Source organism: Rattus norvegicus, chromosome 12, assembly GCF_036323735.1.
Source record: "Rattus norvegicus strain BN/NHsdMcwi chromosome 12, GRCr8, whole genome shotgun sequence".
NCBI classification, from domain to species: domain Eukaryota; kingdom Metazoa; phylum Chordata; class Mammalia; order Rodentia; family Muridae; genus Rattus; species Rattus norvegicus.
The window spans coordinates 41576695-41587907 of record NC_086030.1 but is presented as its reverse complement, the minus strand read 5'-3'; the positions used below and the strand labels follow the sequence as shown (position 1 = coordinate 41587907).

The following is an 11213-nucleotide window of genomic DNA, read 5'->3' as shown; positions in this document are numbered from 1 at the left end:
TTCATTGTTTGGTGGATTTAAGGTAAGGTCTTGCTGTGGCGCCTAGGCTGGCCCCAGATTCATGAGACTTCCTCAGCCTCAGGCGTCGTGATCCCAGCGCTGTGCCAACCTATACTTATTTGCAATGCCTACATTGCTTAAAACCACTCCTAAGGAGTTTTGTTAGGGGATATTTTTAAAAAGCGATCTAAAATAACCCACGTTCTCCCTTTGGAGCAGTTTGCATTAAATTACCCACATTATCCTCCCGTGTAACCTGATGTGAGGCTTCAGCAAGAAACATGAGCTCATTTTTCTTAATTAAAAAAAAATGGAGGTGTAATTTCTACCTCCTGATATTCGCCCCTTTTCTTCACACACGTTCTTATGGGTTGCTGCAAATGTGGAAAGCTGTGTAGCTACCATGCCTAAGGCACAAAGACCTCAAGACTCTGGACCCATTTGTAATCTGACTGGGGTAGCTCCTATGGTGGTGCATATCTGTAATCCTGGTGGTATTCAGGGGGCTGAGGCAGGAGGATGGAGAGTTCAAAACCAGTCTGGGATACACATCAAGGCCCTGTCTAAAGCAACAGGAGGTAGAAATCCAGGCTATGCTGGGCCACATGAAGGTTCAAGGCCGGCCTGGGAAGTCTACTGAGATCCTGCCTCAAAAGGAAAAGTGAAAAAAAAAAAAAAAAAAAAGGAGGGCTGGGGATGGAGCTCAGTCAGAGTACTTGTTGAGTCAGACAGACAAACAGACAGACAGAGACAGAGAGATATAGAGACAGACACACACAGAGACAGAAATAGAGACAGACAGAGACACAGAGACAGACAGACACAGACAGACAGAGACACACAGAGGCAGAGACAGACACAGAAAGACAGATAGGTAGAGAGACAGAGAGAAACACACAAAGAGAGACAGAGAGAGGGAGAAGGAGAGAAAGAGAGAGAGGAGGAGGAGGGGGAGGGGGAGGAGGAGGAGGAGGGGGAGGGGGAGGAGGAGGAAGAGGAGGAGGGGGAGGAGGAGGAAGAAGAGGAGGAAGAGGAGGGGGAGGAAGAGGAGGAGGAGGGGAGGGGGAGGAGGAGGAGGAAGAGGGGGAGGAGGAAGAAGAGGAGGGGGAGGGGGAGGGGGAGGGGGAGGAGGAGGAGGAGAGGAAAGGAGAGAGAATCCTTTATGATTTTTCCCTTGTCTAAGATGTCAAAATGGTCATAGCACTCAGGGGTAGAGTGCTTGTCCAGCATTCAGGAGACCCTGGGTCCCATCTCCAGTATGGAGGTGAAGGGCACACTGCCACAAGTGACACCCAATGGTCTGAGTCTGTCCACTCTCTCTTAGCAACACTGCTGTGAAGTCAGCCCCGTCTTGTTCTCAGGTGAGTAGTATTTACAATATGGTTAGTTTTTTGTCAACTCGACGCAAGCTAGAGTCATCTGGGAGGAGGAGCCTTCAGTTGAGGAAATGCCTTCATTGGCCTGTGGGGCGGTTTCTTAATTAGTGATAGACAGGGAGGGCCCAGGCCTCTGGATGGAGCCATCCCTGGGCTGGTGGTCCTGGGGTCTATAAGAAAGCAGGCTGAGCAAGCCATGGGGAGCCAGCTGTGAGCAGCTTCCTGTCCTGACTTCCCTCAGTGATGGTCTGAGTTGTGAGATGAAGGAGGTCCTCTCCTCCCCAGGTTGCTTTAGGTCACAATGTTGGGTTTGTTTTTTTTTGTTTGTTTGTTTGTTTGTTTGTTTTCTGAGACAAGGTTTCTCTGTGTAGCCCTGGCTGTCCTGGAATTTGCTTTGTAGACCAGGCTGGCCTTATTAAAACAATAAAAAGCAAGCTAGGGTGACTATGGGTGCCATGGAGCGTCTTACTTCAGCCTTTGAAGAGAGGACAGATCAATTGCTTCTCATTCGCAGCCCTAGTGTCCAGGGCAGGCTTCATGTCCCTCTAAGTGAGGCTGGGTGTCATGTTCCTGTCAGCTAAGCACATGGTCCTGCATCCAGCGTGGTGAGCCACACTTACGGGTTGTTTCCCATCATCCACTGAGACGCTCAGCTTCTTCTTCTTCTTTTTTTTTTTAAAGATCAACTTATTTATTTTATTTATATGAGTACACTGTAGCTGTCTTCAGACACACCAGAAGAGGGCATCAGATCCCATTACAGATGGTTGTGAGCCACCATGTGGTTGCTGGGATTTGAACTCGGGACCTCGGGAAGAGCAGTCGGGTGCTCTTAACCGCTGAGCCATCTCTCCAGCCCGACACTCAGCTTCTTGTCTTGTTTTGTTTATTTTTTTTTAATGTTTTGCTTTCTCTTTTGTAAAGATTTATTTATTTATTTATTGTATATAAGTACGCTGCAGCTGTCTTCAGGCACACCAGAAGAGGGCATCGGATCTCTTTACAGATGGTTGTGAGCCACCATGTGGTCGCTGGGATTTGAACTCAGGACCTCTGGAAGAGCAGTTGGTGCTCTTAACCGCTGAGCCATCTCTCCAGCCCCACAGAGTTTTATGTATTCTAGGCTGGCCTTAGTATAGCTGAGGATGACCTTAGACACTTTTACTATTATTTATTACTATTATTATTATTATTATTATTATTATTAATTTGATCATTTGCTTTTTGAGATAGGGTTTCTCTGTGTAGCTTGGGCTATCCTGTCCTGGAATTCACTCTAGGGACCAGGCTGTCCTTGAACTCAGAAATCTGCCTGCCTCTGCTTCCCAAGTGCTAGGATTAAAGGCATGTGCCACCACCATCCAGCTTAAACATCTATTTATTTACTGTGGGGCAACTCCTAGTGCATTCATGGACATCAAAGGTTACCTTGCGCTGGCTCTTTAACTTTACCATGTAGCTTTGAGGATGGGGTAGGAATTGGATTTAGGTCGTCGGGCTTGGTGGCAAGTGCCATTACCAGACAGGCCATCTCATTCTCCTTCCCTCCCTCCCCAACTGAGGATCTCAGAGCTCCCCCTGGGGTCCCAGGTGCTGGATACTTGGGTCGATCGATGCTGGAGTCCAAGCTCAAGTCCTTATGCAGCCACAGAAAGCAATTGTCTGAGTGAACAATTTCCCTAGCCTCAGCTCCCCCCACCCCACTCTCCCATTTTGAATTCTAGAATCAGGGAACACTTTATTCCACAAAACAGAATAAATGTTCCAATAGTCAGAACAAAGGAGGGTGGCTGAACAGAAGAGAGAAGCGTGAAGAAAGCCAGAGCAGAAACAGGGATGGGAGGGGCTGTGAGCCTTGAAAGCAGGAGGACCTGAGTTTGGATCCTCAGATCCTGAAGAAAAAAACTGGGAGTGGCAGAACCCAGGAGGGAGCACCGTTATCTCAGGGCCGGGTGTGTGTGTGTAAAGACAGGGTTCACTAGACAGCCAGCCTGGACAGATGGATGAGCTTCTGGGTCAGTGAGAGAGACCCTATCTCAAAACATAAGGTGGAGAGTGACTGAGGACCCCCAAACATGGACCTCCGTCCTCCATATGTACACACACGAAAGCGTGCACACACACATACAAACACACATGTGCGCACATGCACGCACACACGTGCACACTCACACGCACACATGCACATATGCACACAAGTGCACACATACACACAAAACACATATGGACACATACACACATGCATGCACACACAAGCACACACTGGAGCACACGCATGCACACATGCACACCCACACACATGCACACATGCTCATGCACACATGCATATGCACATATGCACACACAAGTGCATGCGTGCGTGCGCGCGCACACACACACACACACACACACACACACACACACACACAGAGGAAGAGTTATTCCCCAGTTCCTCCCCCTGTACAGCAGGGACCGGGAAAGCGATATAGGAAGATGCCTGATGAGCGAACATCCTGCTGTTGCAGCTCTTTTGTGTGAGGATTAAAGCAGAGAAATCTCTCTCATAATTTCCCATGGAAACCTGCCTGTTTGGAAACTTGGGTTGTTAGTGCCAATCCCCGTTTCTGGGAAGGCCTGACAAACAGCTTAATTTTAGCTCCAGGACGTGAAGCTTTAGCTTCACTGACTCCATTTTGATTTTTAGCCGGGTTTCACAGCCACAGCTTCCTGGAATATTTACTGGCATGTTATTCTAGCCCACATTATTCCCCCTCAACCCCCCCGCCCCCTGCCATGTCCTGTAATAACCACTTGCTCCCCGACTGAGTCCCAGCCAGCAGTATCAGTACAGATTTACCAGCTCAAGAATGTTGGACAGGGGCTGGAGAGATGGCTCAGACTGACTGCTCTTCCAGAGGTCCTGAGTTCAAATCCCAGCTCACAACCATCTGTAATGAGATCTGATGCCCTCTTCTGGTGTGTCTGGAGACAGCTACAGTGTATTTATATACAACAAAGAAATAAATTTTTTAAAAAAATGTTGGACAGGGGCTGGGGCTGTAGCCTAGCAGGTAAAATGCTTGCCTGGCATGTACAAAGTCACAGGTTCAAGCCCCAGCACTGCTCAAACCCGATGCTGGGACATATGTCATGTCAGTCCTTTGGAGGATCAGAAGTTCAAGGTTATCCTTGACTGCATATTGAATCAAGGACAAACAAAACAAGTTATAGGGGCTGTCGAGATGGTTCAGCAGTTAGGAGTGCTGGCTGACATGGCCCTAACCAACCATGTGTAACTCCAGCCTCGGGGGATTAGACACACTCTTCTGGGCCCTCTAAGCATTGGCATGCAGGTGCTGCACAGACAGACATGCAGATAAACACTCATACACATAAAATAAAGATAAATCTTTTATATAAAGCCTACAATGTATACCTTTCTTTAAAAGATTTATCCATTTATTATATATAAGTACACTGTAGCTGTCTTCACCAGAAGAGGGCATTAGATCTCTTTACAGATGGTTGTGAACCACCATGTGGTCGCTGGGAATTGAACTCAGGACCTCTGGAAGAGCAGTCGGGTGCTCTTAACCACTGAGCCATCTCTCCAGCCCCAATGTATGCCTTTTTGAGTCCTCTAAAAAGTGTTGTTTTTAATTGTCTCCCTATGGCCTGGAACTTATGGTCCTCCTGCCTCAGCTTCTCAAGTGCCAGGATGGCAGGTCGGTGTGAGCCACATTGCTAGTTGATTCTACTTTTTGACAATAAAGAACAAGGCTTCTTTCTAGGTGGGCAGTGGTGGCACACACCTTCAGACCCATCAGAGTCAGGTGGATCGCTGTGAGTTCTGAGTTCTGAGGCAGTCAGGCAGATAACTGAATTCGAGAACAGCCTAGTCTAGAGAGGAGGTTTGGGTGAATGCACGCCTTTATCTCTGCTATTGTAAGTACCTTGGATAGACTGTTAAAGTCCTAAAATGATTGTATATTTAGCTTTTAAGAAGAGACCGCCACCGCCTCTCCCACATGCTCCGGCCCCTCCCACATGCTCCGGCCCCTCCCACATGCTCCGGCCCCTCCCACATGCTCCGGCCCCTCCCACATGCTGCTGGAAGGGAGGTGAAGACCTGTCCTCTCTGAGGAGCCCTTGATGGTTTGGAAATGTGGTTTGAAATTCCCATGGCCTCGCTCGCCATTACGGGGGCGTGCTTGATCATCCTGTGGTGTCCACTGCATACATTCACAAGTTCACCAACCGGGGCAAGGAAAAAGAGTTGCTTGAGTTCTGACCATTGATCTTTGACGGAACTCGATGACCTTCCTCTGGAGTCAATCGCTACTATGTGTCTAGGGGCCTGGAGAACATTGACTAAGGAGACATTTTCCTGGCTGATGAATAAAATTACTCAGCTATGGTCATCTGTTCCTGCTAGAGGGTTACCCAGAAATTTATAAAATGCATTTTTTTATAAGAAAAGGAATAGATACCATCTTTGTTACTGACACACTCTCTATGTATCCCAGGAGGTCCTGGAATTCACTCTGTCTCCACTTCCCAAGTGCTGGCATTAAAGGCACACACCACCACATCCGAGCTAATGACTTGGCTTTGCCTTGGTCCCCTCCCCATAGCCCTACCATCCAGAATCTCTGCATTCTTTCTACTACAGTTAACCATCTTTTTAAAACAAATCTATTTATTTTTTTTAAAGATTTATTCATTTATTATATATAAGTACACTGTAGCTGTCTTCAGATACACCAGAAGAGGACATCGGATCTCTTTACAGATGGTTGTGAGCCACCATGTGGTTGCTGGGAATTGAACTCAGGACCTCTGGAAGAGCAGTTGGTGCTCTTAACCGCTGAGCCATCTCTCCAGCCCAAAAAATCTATTTATTATATACACAGTGTTCTGCATATATATCAGCAGGTCAGAAGAGGGCATCAGATCCCATTACAGATGGTTGTGAGCCACCATGTGGTTGCTGGGAATTGAACTCAGGACCTCTGGAAGAGCAGTCAGTGCTCTTAACCCCTGAGCCATCCCTCCAGCCCACAGTTGACCATCTTTAATTGGGAAATTTAAAATCTCAACTGTTCCTGAATTTGGAATATGTCAGATTCCAAAATTTCAGATCAGAGATGTTCATTAAGTGAAACTTATGAAAAAGCAAAAAACAAACAAACAAATCTGTAAGTCCAAAAAAATTCTCAATGTAGGAACTAAGTCCAGAATCTTTTGGGTGAGGGACATTCAGCCTTTATCACTGTTTTTTTCTTCTATTCTGCTCTTCTACCTCTTTTTTAAATAGATTTATTCATTTATTATATATAAGTACACTGTAGCTGACTTCAGATACACCAGAAGAGGGCATCAGATCTCTTTACAGATGGTGTGAGCCACCATGTGGTTGCTGGGAATTGAACTCAGGACCTCTGGAAGAGCAGCCAGTGCTCTTAACCCCTGAGCCATCTCTCCAGCCCTTCTACCTCTTTTTTAATTCCTTATTTATTTTGTCATGCTAAATCTCCAACCCAGAGCCTTGCCTGTGTGGAAGGAAACCTGCAGCCACTGAGACACAATCCTAGGTAGTATTTAAATTATTTTGGTCTGGGCTGGAGAGATGGCTCAGGGGTTAAGAACACTGACTGCCCTTCCAGAGGTCCTGAGTTAAATTCCCAGCAACCACATGGTGGCTCACAACCATCTGTAATGGGATCTGATGCCCTCTTCTGGTGTGTCTGAAGACAGCAACAGTGTGCTCACATACATAAAATACATAAATCTTTAAAAAAATCATTTTGCTCTCTGTGTAGTGATGCCTCCTGGGGGCGTGTTCCTGGGGGCCGCAGTTGACATTAGGTATCTTTCTGGATCATTCTCCATCTTGCTGATTGATACAAGGTCTTCCAGACTCAGGAATCTGCCTGATCATTGCCACCCTCCTAACACTTGGTGTTACAAATACATACCACTGTACCTAGCTTTGTATGTGTGGGCATGGATCCGAAGTCAGGTCCTTGTGTTTATGTGGAAATCCCTTTTCTGACTGAGCTACCTCCCCAGCCCACTTTTGCAAATGTTTATTGAGTACCTACTATGTGCCCTACACTGTTATAGATGCCAAAGATACATCAGCTCTCAGAGCCACTCCAAATGTGTCCCTGGGCTCAGAGACCTGCTGCAGGAGGTCAGATAAGGTTAAGGATTCTGGGGGAAAGTCACTGCACTGCTGTGAGGGTTCCTGGAAGGGGGAGGCACTTGAAAAAAAATCACATACAAACAGATTTTAAGGACCCAAGAGAACTGAGCCTAGCAGAAGAGTGGTCTGGGTAGAGGCACAGCATGTGCAAAGGTCCTGTGGCAGCAAGGGAAGGAAGAACATCAAGTTGGTGTGTGGGATTCAAACAGGAAGGGGTGAGGGCTGGGTCAGGCCACAGACTATCCAGACCTGTTCTATGGCTCACTCATGAGGAGCTATAGGATCAAGGGACTCTCTCGAGGACCTGGGATTCATTTTTTTTTTTGTTTTTGTTTGTTTGTTTGTTTGTTTCCTTTCTTTTAGAGATAGGGTCTTGCTCCTTGGTCCTGGCTGGCCTCAAAGTAGCTGCAATCCTCCTGCCTCTGACTCCTGAGTGCTGGCGTTCCAGCTGCACTCTATGACACCGGGCATTCTGGTTTGCCTGTACACAGAGAGCCACCTCAGCCTGAGATGGCACATGGCTGAAGGTCAGGCACCTGCTCTTAAGCCACCAGCTTGTTTTCAACTGTGGAAGGCTCTGCCTTTAGCCGCACACAGTCATTCCCTTCCCTGGGCTCAGAACTCCCCTCTTTTGACTGGGACAATGTGTCTGGTTGGTTTGGACTCCTCGGGCCGTGTCTGTGAACTGGGCCCTTCTGCTTGTCTCTGTCCCCTGCTAGAGTGGGGGAAGAGGGACGTCGGTTTGAGTTGTGTGCTGAGTGACAGCAGGGACAGTTTCCCAGCTGTCCTTGCCCTTGGCCACAAACCCACACGCTCTGGAAATATCCACTGCCCCCTCCCTCGGCCTCACGGTCCAGTGACTTCCCTTCCTACTTCTTCATTCCAAGGCATGGGTGGGGGAGGCCATCACAGACCTGTTTCCTGGGCAGGGAGCCTGGGGAATGGGGTAGTATGCCAATCCTTCATACACTTTCTACCATGGCTGCCTGTCCCCCATGGCATCTCGCCCAGAATTACGCCCGGCCATCACAAACTGGGCTTTGTGTCTAGAGACAAAGACCTCACTCTCATCCCTGTCCCACCTGTGCCTGACCCCTGTCAGTCCTACCCCAGCCATGGCCTCAGATAGTCGTTTCCCTAGGATGGGAGACTGATCCCTGGCAGAGCTCAGTGGAGAAGGAGATATACAGGGCAGGACTAAGTTGCTGAGGGTCAGGATGCCATTCTAGGCACCTTGGGGACAGAGAAGTAACAACCGATGGAACACAGTCACAGGAACGCCGGGCTCTGGCTCCTGGTGACTTCTACACATCAAGTGTGTTTTGAGTTTCCGTGCCAAGGGTGTGGGAGGCGGTGGCATGAATCAGACATTGTCCCTGACATTTAGGTGTTAAGACTGGTGGGTAAATCACCACAAAACAAGCCATCAGGAAACCAAGGTCATGAATGCGGCTGATGGGCCATGGAGGGAGGACTGTGAGGGAGGACTCCACAGTCCTCCCTGACTTCTCACCTCTCTGCCTGGCCTTCCCAGGTTCTGGGTGCCAAGTGGCAAGAGTTAGAAGGCAAAAAAAAAAAATGTGTTTTAAAAACTGAAGGAAGGGGCTAGAGAGATGGCTCAGGGGTTAAGAACACTGCTCTTCCAGAGGTTAAGAGCAACTGACTACTCTTCCAGAGGTCCTGAGTTCAAATCCCAGCAACCACATGGTGGCTCACAACTACCTGTAATGGGATCCAGTGCACTCTTCTGGTGTGTCTGAAGACAGCTACAGTGTACTCACATACATGAGATAGATAGATAGATAGATAGATAGATAGATAGATAGATAGATAGATAGATGAAACCAAACAAGAACAAAAAGACTGAAGGAAGTATGAACTGATTTCTGGATTTTTGTTTTTCTTTTTCAAACAGAGCCTCAAGATGTAGCCCAGACTGGCCCCAAACCTATAGTCTTCCTTTAAATAAAAATAGAAAGTGCGGGGTTGGAGATTTAGCTCAGTGGTAGAGCGCTTGCCTAGCAAGCGCAAGGCCCTGGGTTTGGTCCCCAGCTCTGAAAAAAAGAAAAAAGAAAAAAATTAGAAAGTGCGTACAGGCATGGGTTGTCTGCTTATATCCTACCACTCCCCCCCCCCTTTTTTTTTGAGATAGGCTCATTCACTGAGCTCCAAGCTCTCTGAGTCAGTTAGACTGACTGACCATCGAGTCCTGAGGATTCACCTGCTTCTCCCCAACCCCAACACCTCCTCCCAGCACAGGGTTCCAGGCAAGCTCTAACTGTCAGCTTTATACACTAGTGCTTTCACAGCATGAGCTATGCCTGCTGGGCCAGCTCCAAGCTCCGAGACTCCTTTGTGACGGTTGTATATGGTTCCATTGGCTTGGCAGCTGAACTGTCTTTCCCTCCGGCCTCTGCAAGCTTTGGTGAGTAGCTGAAGAGGTGGCTAGAAAGGCTCTCTGAGTGAGCAGGAATTGGTATTTGGGATAGGGGAAAGCCTTGTTTGCTAGTTTTGTTCTCACAGGGTTATAGCCCAGGTTGGCCTGAAAGTTACAAAGCTATAAGGTTATCCTTGAACACAGCCTCCAGGAGATGGAGTATAGACACACACACACACACACACACACACACACACACACACAAAGCTTGGGAAACACCTGAAAGGTGAATTCAGCAGTCCTAACCCCAGTGATGGGTTAGTGGAGGGACTGAGCATCATAAAGAGCCAGAGTCTCCACACTGGGATCCCAGCACTCAGCCGGTGGAGGCAAGAGGATTGTGAGTTCAAGGCCAGCCTGGGCCCCATAGTGAGACTGTCTCAAAACCGAACCCAAGTCCGTTGTATCGGTTTCTGGTTTTCATACAGTAAGTAGAGTTCGAGGTTTGGAGGGTGGGGTTCCTAAGCACAGGGCTTCAAAGGTGGCTCAATCGATTCTCATTGACCAGAAAAGCCCTCTGTGGTGCAGCTCTGCCCACCTGGACCCCTTAGTGACGTTAGGGTAGGGATGCTCTGCTCAGAGTCTGTGAGTTCCCTTGGGCCCTGGCAGAGCATGTCACACACACACACACACACACACACACACACACACACACACACACACACACACACACGGGAGGGAGGAAGGGAGGGAGTGCTGGTGTCAGCCAGATCTGGGCAAAGAGCCTACAAGGGTGGGTAGAACTCTGATCTTGGGATCTCTCTGCTTGGATTAAAAGAACAACAACAACAAAAAAAATCCAGATTGCCCCAGATCCGCAGTCCAGAAGGGAACTTCCTCCGGCTAGCCGGAATGTGACACTCCCTCCATCCCTGGAATTTGGGGCTGGGGCTGGCACTCTACCTGGCCACATCCTCAGGACCCAGTCTCAGTGTTAAGTCAAGTGGGCGGGCTTTCAAGGCTCCAGAGTGAGCTGAGACTCTTCGTGATGACCATGGCACTTGATGGGCACTTGCTGTATACCAGGCGTGCTGAAGGCTTTGGGATTCCTCATGATGTCCATGACACTTAGTGGGCACTTGCTGTATACCAGGTGTGCTAAACGTCTCTGATATCTCCTCCGTGTCCTCATTCATTGAAATGGGTGCTATTAGCAGCTTCAACTCACACAGGAAGAAACAGAGGCATGGAGAGGGTAACTTGCCTGCCCGAG

General features: G+C 48.3%; 1 pseudogene; it reads left to right on the top strand.

Annotated features, from left to right (window-relative positions):
- The first annotated feature begins 5518 nt into the window (after nt 1–5518).
- On the top strand, nt 5519–5730 carry Ndufa1-ps2 (NADH:ubiquinone oxidoreductase subunit A1, pseudogene 2; annotated as a pseudogene).
- Nucleotides 5731–11213: the final 5483 nt, after the last annotated feature.